At 41.6% G+C, this 14,269-nt stretch overlaps 1 protein-coding gene across 1 annotated transcript in view; it reads left to right on the top strand.

Moving 5' to 3' along the window:
• Positions 1 to 2,058: 2,058 nt before the first annotated feature.
• The window catches only part of SLC7A1 (solute carrier family 7 member 1), a 130,286-nt gene continuing 118,075 nt past the window's right edge, over positions 2,059 to 14,269 (top strand). Inside the window, exon 1 of the mRNA XM_060191675.1 lies at positions 2,059 to 2,169. The gene's annotated coding sequence lies outside the window, so the exon portion shown is untranslated. The remainder of the gene's footprint in view (positions 2,170 to 14,269) is intronic.

Here is a 14,269-nt window from a genome sequence, read left to right on the forward strand (position 1 = left end):
CCTAAAGTACTCAGTTGTTGCATCGATGTGGTTACCACATAGCTTAATTAATATAAATAAATATGTGAAATAGCTATCTTGGAAATAACCTAGTTAACAGCCAAAACAAGATCTGAGGCAGTGGCAGTGCACAGGACTTGCATGGGAGAGGTCCTGGGTTTGATTCCCAGCACTGTCAATAATGAGAGCTGACCAGTACTCTGGTAATTAAGTGCCAGTTCCCCTCATCTTAGACTGAAAATAAAGACACCAAAGGCATCAGCAAAAAGAGCAGAATGCGGGGGCGGGTGGTGGAACACCAGGTTAGGCACACATAGTATGAAGCACAAGGACCCGAGCTAGGATCCCAGTTTGAGCCCCTGGCTCCCTACCTGCAGGGTGGTCGCTTCACATGTGGTGAAGCAGGTCTGCAGGTGTCTATCTTTCTCTCCCTCTCTACCCCTCCTCCTCTCTCAATTTCTCTCTGTCTTATACGATTTTAAAAAAGGAAAAATGGCCGCCAGAAGCAGTGGATTTGTAGTGCAGGCACCAAGCCTCAGCAATAAGCTGAGAGGGAAAAAAAGGGCAGAACTTTATATCCACTTTGGCTGCATTTTTCTCCTGGTTGATAAGTGTGGGAAAACCTGACAAAGTTATAGTAGAATAAAAATTCAGTTAATACTGAAGATGTCCCAAGTACTATGGTAGGCTCTTGGAGGGAATATACCTTGATATCTATCTTAATACTTATTAATAGAAAGGAATTCAATGTTGTGGCCTGTGTGATTTGCTATGCTTTTTGTTTGCAGACTCAACACTAGAGAGGCTATTACACTACCCCAAAAGTTTCTTTTACACTAGAGGTTGCCATCCACCCATTCAGCAAAGCCACCAAATTCAGCAGAGGTTAACCAAACTTAAATGTGCTTTTTTTTTTTTTTTTTGCCTCCAGGGTTATTGCTGGGGCTCAGTACCTGCACCACTAATCCATTGATCCTGGAGGCCATTTTTTCCCCTTTTGTTGCCCTTGTTGTTTTTTATCATTATTATGGTTATTATTATTGTTGTTGCTGTCGTTGTTGTTGGACAGGACAGAGAGAAATCGAGAGAGAAGGGGAGACAGAGAAGGGGAGAGAAAGATAGACACCTGCAGACTTGCTTCACCACTTGTGAAACAACTCCCCTACAGGTGGAGACCAGGGGCTTGAACCGGGATCCTTACGCTGGTCCTTGCACTTCGTGCTACGTGCACTTAACCCAACTCCCTTAAATACGCTTTTAACTGAAAACCTCCTGGGGCTTATGAAACTGGGATCTCAAAAGCTCTATACTGGGCCTGAGTAGAGAAGTTCCCCTTACTACTCAAAGCCGATCACCTACACCTGCAACATGACTTACTGGGAGGACATCTACATCACAGTAATAGAAGCACACAATTCAATTGATGGCATAAGGAAGAAGGGTATGGTCCAAGCTTGGGAAGACAGCATGGCACATTAAGCTTCTGCCAGAAGCTCAGAGGGCCCCGAAACTGGTGTGCAACTGGCATGCCTTGATCCAGAAAGTTTCCAGCATTGTCTGATCACAGGGAGAGGAGTGCCCCTTCGCTGAGTGAAAATTCCTGTGACGCATCCCTAAAACCTAGAGTAGGCTCCCAGGACCACTGGTATGGAGTCCACAAAATATCTCAAATTTGCCTGAATCAGTGATCCAATTTATGTCATATTTCAGAGGCATTTTGTCAAGATGACTGGTTCATTTTAACTTAGGTCCATATCTCCTGCAACACTAACCATTACCACCTGTGCTAGCTGTAGGTGGAGGGGGCTGCAGTCCCCACTCTCAGACTCACCAGGTGTTGCAAACAGATCTGAACCGACTCAGTTTCATGATCGTCAGGTCTTTTTTTGGTGGGTGACGGTGTTTTCCAGTGATTAAAGGAGACCTGGAAGGATACAGGTGACCTTAGGCCACACCACAAAATTTGAACAGACTTTGAGGAGGAAGCACAAAAAACAAACAACAACAAAAAAAAAACACTCAACTTACTCTTCACTTTTGGTGAAAGTCACTGCTTTTCACTCTTTCAGGCCTCCAACTAACAGCTTGCATGAAAATTTTACTAGAAGCAAATGAAACTGTATCCTGACAATAAATCAACTCAATCAAATCTGATGGAAGAAGCCTCTGGTAAGTGGAAGACCTAAGGCCAAGTGGGTTCTTTCTTTTCTGCTCAACAGAGGATAGAGATGCTTATGCTGGGATAAGTCTCTCTGGCTCAACATGGACCTTAAGCACTAGCTATTCTATACATGAAAAGTGACTTAGAGAACAAGCCCTCTGTCACAGATTTAAAAGGCGTCTTTGAACTTGCTACAGCCCATTCTGCACTGTGGGTTTCTGCTAGAGCTTTTTGTTTTTTTCAGAGAGAGAGTTGGATAGAGACAGAAACTGAGAAACTGAGAGGGAAATGGGAGGTAGGGAGAAAAAGAGACACCTGTAGCACTGTTTCACCTCTCGTGAAGCTTCCCCCCTGCAGGTGGAAACTGGGTACTTGAGTCTGGATCCTTGGGCACTGTGATGTGTGTGCTCAACTAGGTGCGCCACTGTCCAGCCCTGCTGCTAGAGTTTTTTAAATCTTTGTTAATTACACTTCGCATATGAGTTCCTCATTAAAATGAGTACTTCAAATACACTAAAAGTCATAATCTGTGGATTAAAATTTACATGTGTGTATTATACCATTAAAGAGAATATGACATAAATACTCAAACTAGTATAGCATGACAGCAACAGACACATATCCCATATTGTGAATACCAAAATATAGTAGTAGATGAGGAACCAGATAAGGTGACTGTGGTGCCTTTAGAGAAGGTCCAGAGGAGGTGAGAGTAAACAGAACTCGGGGGTAAGCAATATGCTCTTCCTCTGGGAGAGGAAGCAGCCAGGGAACAGCTTTATGGAAAATGATTTGGGGGCCTGAGAGGGAAAGATGGGTAATGGAGATTGGAAAGGTAAATGGGGATAAGGCTAGAAGTTCACCCCAGACTAAGGAATGTTGATCTGTGTCCATGGGTATCAGGGAGCTGTTAGAAAATTTACACTAGGGGTCTGGGCAGGGCACAGCGGGTTAAGTGCACAGAGTGCGAAGCACAAGGACCGGTGACTCCCCACCTGCAAGGGTGTCTCTCTTTCCTACCCTTCTTCTCCTCCTCTCTCAGTTTCTTTCTGTCTTATCCAACAACAATGAAAAAATAATGGCCACCAGGACTAGAATTTGTAGTGCAGGCACCAAGCTCCAGTGATAATCCTAGAGGCAAAAAGAGAGAGAGAGAGAGAGAGAAAAGAAAAAAATTGCACTAAGATTTAAAGTGAATTCTATTCTTGAGTAATCTCTCTGACAGTCACACATAAGGAAGGTAGGAGTAGAAAGGAACCAAACAAGAGTAGATTGTTAGAACGCATCATAAGCATTCTGGTAAGGGAAATGGCCAAGAATGACCACAAGGGAATAATAAATGAGGAATTCATGGGACACCAGCCCTATCCTAGGTGCTCCCCCAGATTAAATCATTTTCATCCTCACAGCCTTCTGAGCATCACAAGGCTGTCATCCCTACTTTAGATTTTCATCTTCCACTTAGAATTGAAGAAAGAGAGGTCAAGACAGACGCAGTTGTCAGATTAAATGTCAATGTCCTATTTAAATTTCAGATAAGTGAAGACTTTTTCAGTAAAAATGTATGTCCTGTGCAATCTCTCTCATTTTTCAAATCTGGAGCCTAGAGGCATAGCTGGAAGGGGCTGGCAGGTGGGAGCTGGCACCAGCGTGCCTTCCTTCTGCATAGCTGCCAGAGCCCGATGCAGAGAGCAGGGTGGGGCCTCTGCTCATAGAGGGGTCCTCAGGGCTGGAACAGAGGCCAGGCCACTAGTGTTAGTCATCAGGCAGCCCTTCCTTTGCCATTCCAATATTTCTGTTCCCAGAAGGCCTCTTTTCTTCCAACAGGTCTACAAACCTCCCTTAAGCCATCATAATGCTTAGAACAAAAATCCCTGCCCTGTGACTAAGTAACTAACCCCCCCCCCCCCCCCAGAGCTTTCTGTGCCCTAAGGCTTTTGAACCATTTAAGGGCTTCTAGTTCTTCTCTCCAATCAAGTATTGTAATTAGGAACTTATTCAGATCTGATCTGCACATAATATGCATTTACTATTTTCCTACCTGTTGCTACTGGCCTGGGATATAAAACCATTTAAACAGAAACTTTTGAGCGGATTTAACAAGGTTTCAGTTGAGGTACAAAAGAGGTCTGTGCTTTCAACATTTATGTACATTCAACAAAAAGTCCAGGGCAGGATTATTACTCTAAGAAATTATTACCTTTGAGAGATTCATGTAAGACAGGTCTTAAAACAAATCCAGACACAGAACAATGCAGTGAATACTTTAAGGAGCGTATAGAGGAGACTGAGAATCCAGAGCAGGAAGCTTCTCACTTACCCCAAGAAGGTGGGATTCTAAGAGCCTAACAGGTGATCCTTGGCCTTCCCTACCCTGTTAGCAGTGCAGAATGTCAGCCCCCAGCTTGTCATACACAACCTTACAGAAGCAGGGTCTGCATTTTCCAAGGTGTAATGATGACTTCTGTACACATTATAGTGAATGAAGTGTACTATCTTGGAAAACACCAGAGATGGTATAAAAAATAAATATGGAAAGATGAGAGAGTCTTCCACATGGGGTCTAGAGGAGGGAAGGCATGAAGCTGAGCAAAGAAAGAGCACAGAAAATGGCACGTCTTTAGTATATCTAGAGCCTGATGGTACATGGGGGGGTGCTGGGATAGGTTGACAAAGACAAAATTATGGGTGACTTGATTTCCATGTCAAAAGGCTTGTTATTTATAATAAAATCTTTCCAGCATACAAAGAAGTATAAAACAAGAGTGTAAAGTATAAAAAATGTATCTTCTCTGTGTTCTCATCTACCCCTACCTCATTTCACTTACCTCCTTCTTTCAACACAACTATTACTCTGAGTTTACTGCTTACCATTTTCATATGTCCTTATAATTTTTAAAAAAGTATCTTATTTATTTAATGAGAGATACAGAGAGAGATGCTCACAAAGGCAGAGAGGGAGAGATGAGCATTGAACACCTCTGGTTTATGGTGGTGCTGGGGATTGAACCTGGGACCTCAGAGCCTCAGGCATGAAAATCATTTGCATAACATTATGCAGCCTCCCTAGCCCTTGTCTTTATAATTTTTATGCATATGCTGACAGGCATCTGTATTGCTTTGCATGCTATGTTACTATACATTTTTTGCTAGAACTTGATTATCTGGTTATGTTTTTTTGTATTTATCTATGGGAATACACCAAGTTCTGGTTAAATCAATTTAAGTACCATATAACATTCTTGAATGAATATATCACTATTTATCTATCTGATTACCCAAGGATGGGTAGTAAGTTTCCGGTATATATTCTGTAAGGCTTAAAAGGATATAATGGATCTCTGTACATGCTTTAATTTCTCTAGGAACATTTCTAGGAATGGAGTGTGGGTCATAGGACAGGCAGCTCCTCAGTGTCACTGGATATTGTCTTTGCTCTCTAGAATGCCTCTAGCAATTGCCACTTCTACCAATAAAATATGAAAGTCTCAAGTGTCTTCACATCCTCCCAAATGCTTCATAATGTTATATATAATAATGCTTCTGGGCGGAGGGTAGATAGCATAATGGTTATGCAAAGACTCTCATGCCTGAGGCTCCAAAATCCCAAGTTCAAGCCCCCACACCACGATAAACCAGAGCTGAACAGTGCTCTGGTAATAAAAAATAAAATAAAATAATTTTTAAAATAAATAAAAATACTTTCCATCCTTGTAGAGAGCAGTCGGGAGAACTCTCAGAAGGCTAGAAGTGGACCTACCCTATGACCTTGCAATTCCTCTCCTGGGGATATATCCTAAGGAATCAAACATACCCATCCAAAAAGATCTGCGTAGACCTATGTTCATAGCAGCACAATTTGTAATAGTCAAAACCTGAAAGCAGCCCAGGTGTCCAAAATCTGATGAGTGGCTGAGAAAGTTGTGGTCTATATGCACAATGGAATACTATTCAGCTATTAAAAATGGTGAATTCACCTTCTTCATCCCTTCTGGGATGGAGCTTGAAGGAATTATGTCATGTGAGAAGATAAGTCATAAACAAAAGGATGAATATGGAATGATCTCACTCATAGAAGTTGATAAACAGGATCAGAAGGGAAAACACTAAGCAGAACTTGAACTGGAGTTGGTGTATTGGACCAAAGTAAAGGACTCTGGGGTGGGGGTAGGGTTCAGGTCCTGGAACATGATGGCAGAGGATGAGCTAGTAGGGGTTGAAATGTTATGTAGAAAACTGGGAAGTTACGCATGTACAAAGTATTGTATTTTACTGTCAACTGTAAACCATTAATCCCCAATAAAGAAATTTTTTTAAAAAGTAAAGTAATAGCTCATGTCAAGAAAAATAATAAATAAAAAATAAAAATGCTTTCCAATTTAATAAGAGTGGGATGGCATCTCAATTTCATTTTTATTTCCTCATTTATAAGTGAAGCTGAGCATGCCATTGTAAACTTAATGACCCTCTGCCGTCCTATTTTGTGAAATGACAGTGGATATCCATTGCATACTTATCTAATGGGTTGGATGACTCATGCTGATATACAGCAGGGCCTCAGATAATTTAATTCCATTCACTGTCCTTTCATTATAATGTTAATGAGCAAATATAAATCCTTGTTGATGTTGGACAAAGCAATGTTATTTGAGGCTTTGATGTCATTATATGTCATTACACATAAAATAACAGTTTCCAAGAACCTACCAACGTTAGGTGATGACTTACTCTGTAGGGTCATTAGTATATTCTACTCTTTTATTATCTGTTCGCATTTAATTTTTTTCTCTCAACTATATAGTTGACTATTTCATGCTATCTGTGGTATCTTTTGTTGGACTGGCATTTAAAATTTTTAGCACAATTGAATGAATATCCCACTCTTTCTTTTGTGTTCATTTTGGACTTTAATCCCTTCCTTAATGTTATGAAGATATTCTACTTTCTGGTTTTATTTCTTTTTAAATTTTTATTTATAAAAAGGAAACACTGACAAAAAAACGTAGGATAAGAGGGGTACAATTCTACGAAATTCCCACCACCAGAACTCCGTATCCCCTCCCTTGAGAGCTTTCCTATTCTTTATCCCTCTGGGAGTATGGACCCAGGGACATTATGGGGTGCAGAAGGTGGAAGGCCTGGCTTCTGTAATTGCTTCCCCGCTGAAAATGGGAGTTGGCATGTCGATCCATACTCCCAGCCTGTCTCTCTTTCCCTAGTGGGGCAGGGATCTGGGGAAGTGGGGATACAGGACACATTGGTGGGGGTTGTCTGTCCAAGGAAGTCTGGTTGGCATCATGTTAGCATCTGGAACCTGGGGGCTGAAAGAGATTTAACATATAGAGCCAAAAAATATGTTGACTAATCATGAACTTAAAGGCTGGAAAAGTTCATTTGAAGAGTTGGGATGGAGTCTCCATTTTGTAGATAGTTAGTAGCCCTATTTTAGTTATATTCCAGAAAGCCCTGACTATATTAGTTTCCTTTTTTTTTTTCCTGAGCCTGATACCTGCTATTTACAGTCAACAGTATTTATACACCTTTCCCATATTTGGGATCTACTCTCTTCTCTGATCCAGCTTTCTGGTCCTTTTCCAGCCGTGACATCATCTCCCCAGACAATAACTTGGATCTACCTGCATATCAGATATCAGGCTCTGGTTTTATTTTTTATGTTTTTATTAGTGATTTAAGATTGCTTTGTAAAATTATCAGATTACAGGCATATTTTCATACCTATTCTTGGTGTATGTAAATCACTATATCCCTATCAAAGTTCTTCCCCATCCAAACTGCCTTCCCAAGTATCATAGTTCTCACATTTCTACAGCTCTACTATCAAAAGACAGTATATAAAGATTGTATAATTGGGAGCACAATGAATGAATCTTTTTTTTTTTTTTGCCTCCAGGGTTATTACTGGGGCTTGGTGCCTGCACTATGAATCCACTGCTCCTGGAGGCCATTTTTTCCCTTTTGTTGCCCTTGTTGTCTATTATTGTTGTCGTTGTTGTTGTTGTTGTTGGATAGGACAGAGAGAAATGGAGAGAGGAGGGAAAGACAGAGAGGGGGAGAGAAAGATAAACACCTGCAGACCTGCTTCACTGCCTGTGAATCAACTCTCCTGCAGGTGGGGAGCCGGGGGCTCAAACCGGGATCCTTAAGCCCATCCTTGCGCTTTGTGCCACCTGCACTTAACCTGCTGTGCTACCGCCTGGCCCCCACAATGAATGAATCTTAAGTGATCATATTGACTGAGATAAGTAGAGTGGAGAAGGACAACTATCAAATGGTTTTGTTCATATGTGGAATATAGGTGACTGAAGCAAATGAATCTGAAGTGACAATGATAACCAGACTAGCTGTTGTGTTTCTCTTCTAGAATTTTTAAGTTTTGCTTTCCATACTGAGTCTAGTTTATGTTTCCTCATTACTGACAATCATTGTCCCGTGACAATCATTGAGAAGTATCCTTTCTCTCTGGGCTGTTGTGTTACTTCTTTAACAGATCAAGGTCACACAGGTGCACATACAGTTGCTGTTCTCTACTGGCCTGTGTTTTCCTGTTCTGATACTATGTATTCCCACTGTCAGAGTCTGGGAGGTCAAAACTCCCTCTACCCATGGTAGTTCTTGATCCTTCCTCTTGCTGATTCCTTTCAAATTATCCTGCTGAGGTACACATATGAGTATGCCTGTGGATACACACAGTGACTGAAGCTATGAATTTTATTGTACTGAAATTACAGATTAATTTAGGAGAGACGTGGCATCTTAAAGAGTCATTCTGGGGCCAGAGAGATGGCTCAGCAGTAGAGTGGAGTTTTATATGACTGAAGCCCACAGTTTGATTGTGGTACCACATGAAAACAAAATAGACAAAATAAGGTCAATCCCATGGGTGGTGGAATACTGCTTTGATCTCTCTTTCATAAGAAACTAAAATTAAAAGTTAAAAAAAATCATAAAACAGTCATTCTGTCCACAACATGAAATATCTTTTCACCTGAATCACAGGATGAGTTGGTGTCTTTTTATTTCTCATTCCCCTGTTTATCTCTCCCTCCCTTTCTCTTCTCTCTCAAAAAATAATGATTGGGCTAGAGGAGTGGACTGTGGTGCACCCTGCTAAACATACATATCATCAAGTACAAGGACCAGAGTTCGAGCCCTCCACTTGCAAGGAGGATCACTTCATGAGTGGTGAAGCAGGTCTGCAGGTGTCTATCCTTTTCTCCCCTTCTCTATCTCCAGTGTCCTCTCAATTTCTCTCTGTCCTGTCAAATAAAAAAAAAAATTAAGTTGAAAAAATGGCCACCAGGAGCAGTGGATTCATGGTGCTAGCAGTGAGCCCCAGGGGTAACCCTGGTGGCAAAAAAGGAAAAAAAATGGGCTAGGGAGGTCATTCATTGGTATTGTGCATGCCATGGGTTCTTTCCTTGGCATCACATAAAAAAAGAGAAATAATGTGAACTGTATGATTCTCAAAAGGAAAGGACCTACAACGGGGAAGTGATTCCACCATTTGGCCAAGTTTCAGTCCTGTGTGCCTGAAGTTTCTGGTTCAGTCCCCAATAACACATGTATCAGAGTCGTGCTCTGGCTTCTCTCTCTCTCTCTTATTCTCCCTTTCTGTCACATGTAGAACTCTCTCATATTTAATAAAATAAATGTTTTAAAACTGGAAAATTCCTGCTAGAATTTCAAGCCCCCTCCTCTCCACTGCTCCCCGTGTTAACACTATCTTCATCCTGACTCTGTCTTCCTACTTGTTTCAGTTTCTCATTGTAGAAAGAGGTGCTGCAAAGAACAAACCACAATCCTGACAATTTAAAACTACACATGTTTGTTTTTATTTTTTGCCTCCAGAGTTATTGCTGGGGCTTGGTGCCTGCACTTCGAATCCACTGCTTCTGGAGGCTATTTTTTCCTTTTTGTTGCCCTTGTTGTTTATCGTTGTGGTAGTTATTATTATTGTTGTTGTTGTTATTGCTGGGGAAGACAGAGAGGGGGAGAGAAAGGCACCTTCAGACCCGCTTGTGAAGACTACCCCGCCCCATCCCGCCCCTCTACCACCACCACTATCCCCTGCAGGTGGGGAGCCCAGGCTCGAACTGGGATCCTTACGCCAGTCCATGAGCTTTGCGACATGTGCACTTCACCCACTGTGCTACCGCCTGACCCCCAAAACTACACACATTTATTATCTCATCATTTCCAAGGTCAGTTCTATGGACCAGATTACACTCCTTTTGAAACTCCCAGGAGAGAATCCATTTCCTTACTTTCTCCACCTTCTAGAGAACTGCGCTCCTGGGCACATGGCCTCGACCTCCCTCTTCAGAGTTGGAGGGCTGGAAGCCAGCTGCACCAATTCACTTGATCACAAGTCTCCTCATTCGGTTTTATAAAGAGCCAGGTGATTAACTTGGACTCACCTAGAGAGCTCAGCATAATCTCCTATCTTACAGTTCTGAGTGTCATCAAATATGCTAAATGCCTTTTGCCATGGGAGGGAACATAATGACAGGTTCTGAGGGTTAGGAAGTGGACTGAGTTGTGGAAACAGCATAATGGTAATGCAAAGGACTTTCATGCCTCAACTTTTAATCTTCCAGCTCCAATCCCCAGCACCACTATAAACCAGAGCTAAACAGTACTTTAGTGTGAAAAAAAATTAACAGGAAGTGGATGGGGGAGGGGCATTTATTCTGCATACCATATTCTTAGTCCAATATTTCTTCTCCTTCTCCTCCTCCTCCTTCTTCTCCTTCTCCTCCTTCTCCTCCTCCTCCTCTTTCCCCTCCTCCTCCTCCTCCTCCTCCTCCTCCTCCTCCTCCTCCTCCTTCTTTTGCCTCTGGGTCATTGCTGGGGCTCGGTACCTGCACTATGAATCCATTGCTCCTGGAGGCCATCCCTTCCCATTTTGTTGCCCTTGTTGTTGTTGTTATTGTTATCATTGATACTGTTGTTGCTGGATAGGATAGAGAGAAATCAAGAGAGGAGGGGAAGACAGAGGGGGTGAGACAGAGAAACACCTGCAGCCAGAAATCAAGAGGGAAAGGGGTGATAGAGAGGGAGAAAGACAGAGAGACACCTGCAGCACTGCTTCACCACTTGCAAAGCTTTCTCCCTGCAGGTGGGGACTGGGTGCTCGAACCCGGGTCCTTGCACATTGTAATAGTGAGTTCAACCAGGTGCACCACCCCCGGTCCCTTTTTTTTTTTTTTTAAGTAACTAAGTGGAACATTTCAAACATTTGATTCCCTGACGGACCTCCATAGACAACATTAATCACAATAAAATTAAATCTACAAAAAATTTGAATCTGATTCTCTTAACTAAAACACATGAACCTACATATACACTAGATATTTTGGGGTCAAAGAGGAAACCAAAATTGCATGGAACTATACCTTTTAAAAAATTTAGAGACTCTTCCAATAACCAACAACTAAAGGGGGATAATCTATTTCAACTTAGTCTAATGAAAGCTGCAAAGGAGGGTGGTATCCCTCTAACAACAAGAGAGAAAGGTTTAATAACTGATAAACTCTAACCCTCATCTGAGAGTTAGGGTTGTAAGGCCAGCAAGTGAGTTTAACGCCTAGAGGGTGGCAAGTCCTATGAGAACCAAGGGATTCCTGAACTACTGGGTTGTTGGAAAAGTTATGACATATTTTGCTACGTTTTTCTATGTAAAAGTGCATTATGACTTTTCTGATAATTCATTTTTTCATCTTTGTCGTATCTCAGGAGGAAAGCTGGTGAATGTGTACATGCTAGGGTCATTAACACCAGTGCATCCATCAAAATACCCCGCCTACAGGTGGGTATGGATGTATGTCTAGCAAAGAAAAGGGGGTTGTCCAGGCTTGGGTCCCTGTTTTGTGTCTGGGATGCCAAGATAGGTTCCAACCAGCCAAGACCCTGAACTTGAACAAGCAAGCAGGAAGACAAATTAAAGCAATGATTGCTTAACATCAAGGTACTGGGTATCTTTATATAGAAGCTAGGTGGTGTTTTGTGACCAGAAATGTCAGAAGAACTAATTATTATTTTTCTTTTTACTTTTTTTTTCTATTTCTTATTAGTGATTTAATATTGACTTACAAAATTATAACAGGGGTATAATTCCACATCTTTCCCACCACCAGAGTTCCGTGTCCCCCATTCTCTCCATTGGAAACTGTATCAGTTCTCCCAAGATCACAGATATGGGCTGACTGTTATTTCTATAACTATCTCTGTATATTTTTATATATTCACTGTTTTTTCCTATAGTCCTGCCTTCTAGTCCTTTCTAAGTCACACCTACTACTACTACTGAGTGTTCTTTCTTTTTCCACCCCCACCCCCCACCCCCCACCCCCCGCCCTGCTTCTCAGTTGGAGTTCAGAGCCCTCTGGTCATCTTCCCCTAACATTTACCTCTTTGCGAGTATGGATAAAAATTCTTTATAGGGAGTAGAAGGTGGAAGGTCTGGCTTATGTAATTGCGTCACCACTGGACATGAGCAGTGGCAGGTTGATCCATAGCCCCGCCTGTTTCTGTCTTTCCCTAGTGGGGTAGGGCTCTGAAGAGGTGAGGTTTAGGGACACACTGGTGAGGTCATCTGCCCAGGGAGTTCAGGAAGAAATTACCAAAACTTGGTGGCTCAAATGCAGTAATATATAAAGCAGGACAAAATGTTTAATGAAGAACCCTAAAACAGGAATAGAGCAGAAGGGAATAGAGATTTGGGGGCTGATAAAAGCTAGATCTATTTTAGGCATGTTTCTAGGGGCCCATGACATAATTTTTGCTGGAGCTTGACAGCTAACTTACAGGTGGGCTAAAAATATTGTCTGGGAAATGGTGTCAGAGTTGAGAATGGGACTAGAAAGCTGAGTCAGGGCATAGAATAGCTCTCAAACTTGAAGAAAGTGTATAAATACAATTAACTATTTACAACATTGATCTTACCTGGGGCCCATATTTATTCATATTTATCCAAGGAATGAATATATATATATCACAGGAGCTTGTAATTGATGGTGACAGCTGGGAACATGTCTAGGCTATATTCATTTCAGGACTAGTTTTCCTCAAATGGCAGAGTAGGGTGACCCAGCCTTCCTTCAAAGTGTGGGGCAGTCCTTACCACTGGTACTTCATAATGAGGGTATGGTTCTGAAGAAGCCCACAAGAGGGCCTATAGTGATGGAGGAACTAATTCTTGATTATATCAATTAGCCTATGGTCAAACAGGTTTCAAATTCATTGTTCTATTTAAATTCACTTTCCCAAACTCTATAAATTATGCTAAGTGAGGGCTTGCTGTATGCAGCTCCTTTCCCAAGTATGGGGCAAAACAGAAGTGAGAAGGACAAAGAATGGTCCACAATGGTGGAAAAAGACATAAGTTGGCAGTGAGAAATTTTGCAAATGCCTATCATGGGGAGATGAGAAATTGCACCCATTTGCTAATAACTGTACTGTAAACCATTAACCCCCCAATAAAATTATAAATGGGAGGTTGGGTAGTGGCACATCTGGTAGAGGACATATATTACAATGTTCAAGGACCCCAGTTCAAGTCACTGGTCCCCACTTGCAGGAGGGAAACTTCACAAGTGGTGAAGCAGTGCTGCAGGTGCCTCTTTCTCTCTAGCTCCCCTTTCCCTGTCAATTTCTGTCTTGACCCAAAATAAATTTTTAAAATTATATATCAACAATAACAACAATAACATAACTACAACAATGATAAAAACAAGAGCAACAAAAAAGGAAAATAAATAAAATAAAAGATTTATTGTTGGGGCTGGGCAGTGGTTGAACGCACATGTTGTTATTGTTATTGTTATTACTGTTATTATGTTACTGTTGTTACTGATGCTGTTGTTGCCAGATAGGACAGAAATGGAGAAAGCAGGAGAAGACAGATGAGGAGAGAAAAAAAATATATATATATATATCAAAAAAATCATAAAAAGGAAAACTAAAGAATGTAGGACTTTTTTTTTTTTTTGCTTCCAGGGCTGTTGCTGTGGCTAGGTGCCAGCACCATGAATCCAAAGCCTCCTGGAGGCTTTTTCCCCCCTTTTGTTGTCCTATCGTTGTTGATGT

This window comes from Erinaceus europaeus, chromosome 5, assembly GCF_950295315.1.
Source record: "Erinaceus europaeus chromosome 5, mEriEur2.1, whole genome shotgun sequence".
NCBI lineage: Eukaryota > Metazoa > Chordata > Mammalia > Eulipotyphla > Erinaceidae > Erinaceus > Erinaceus europaeus.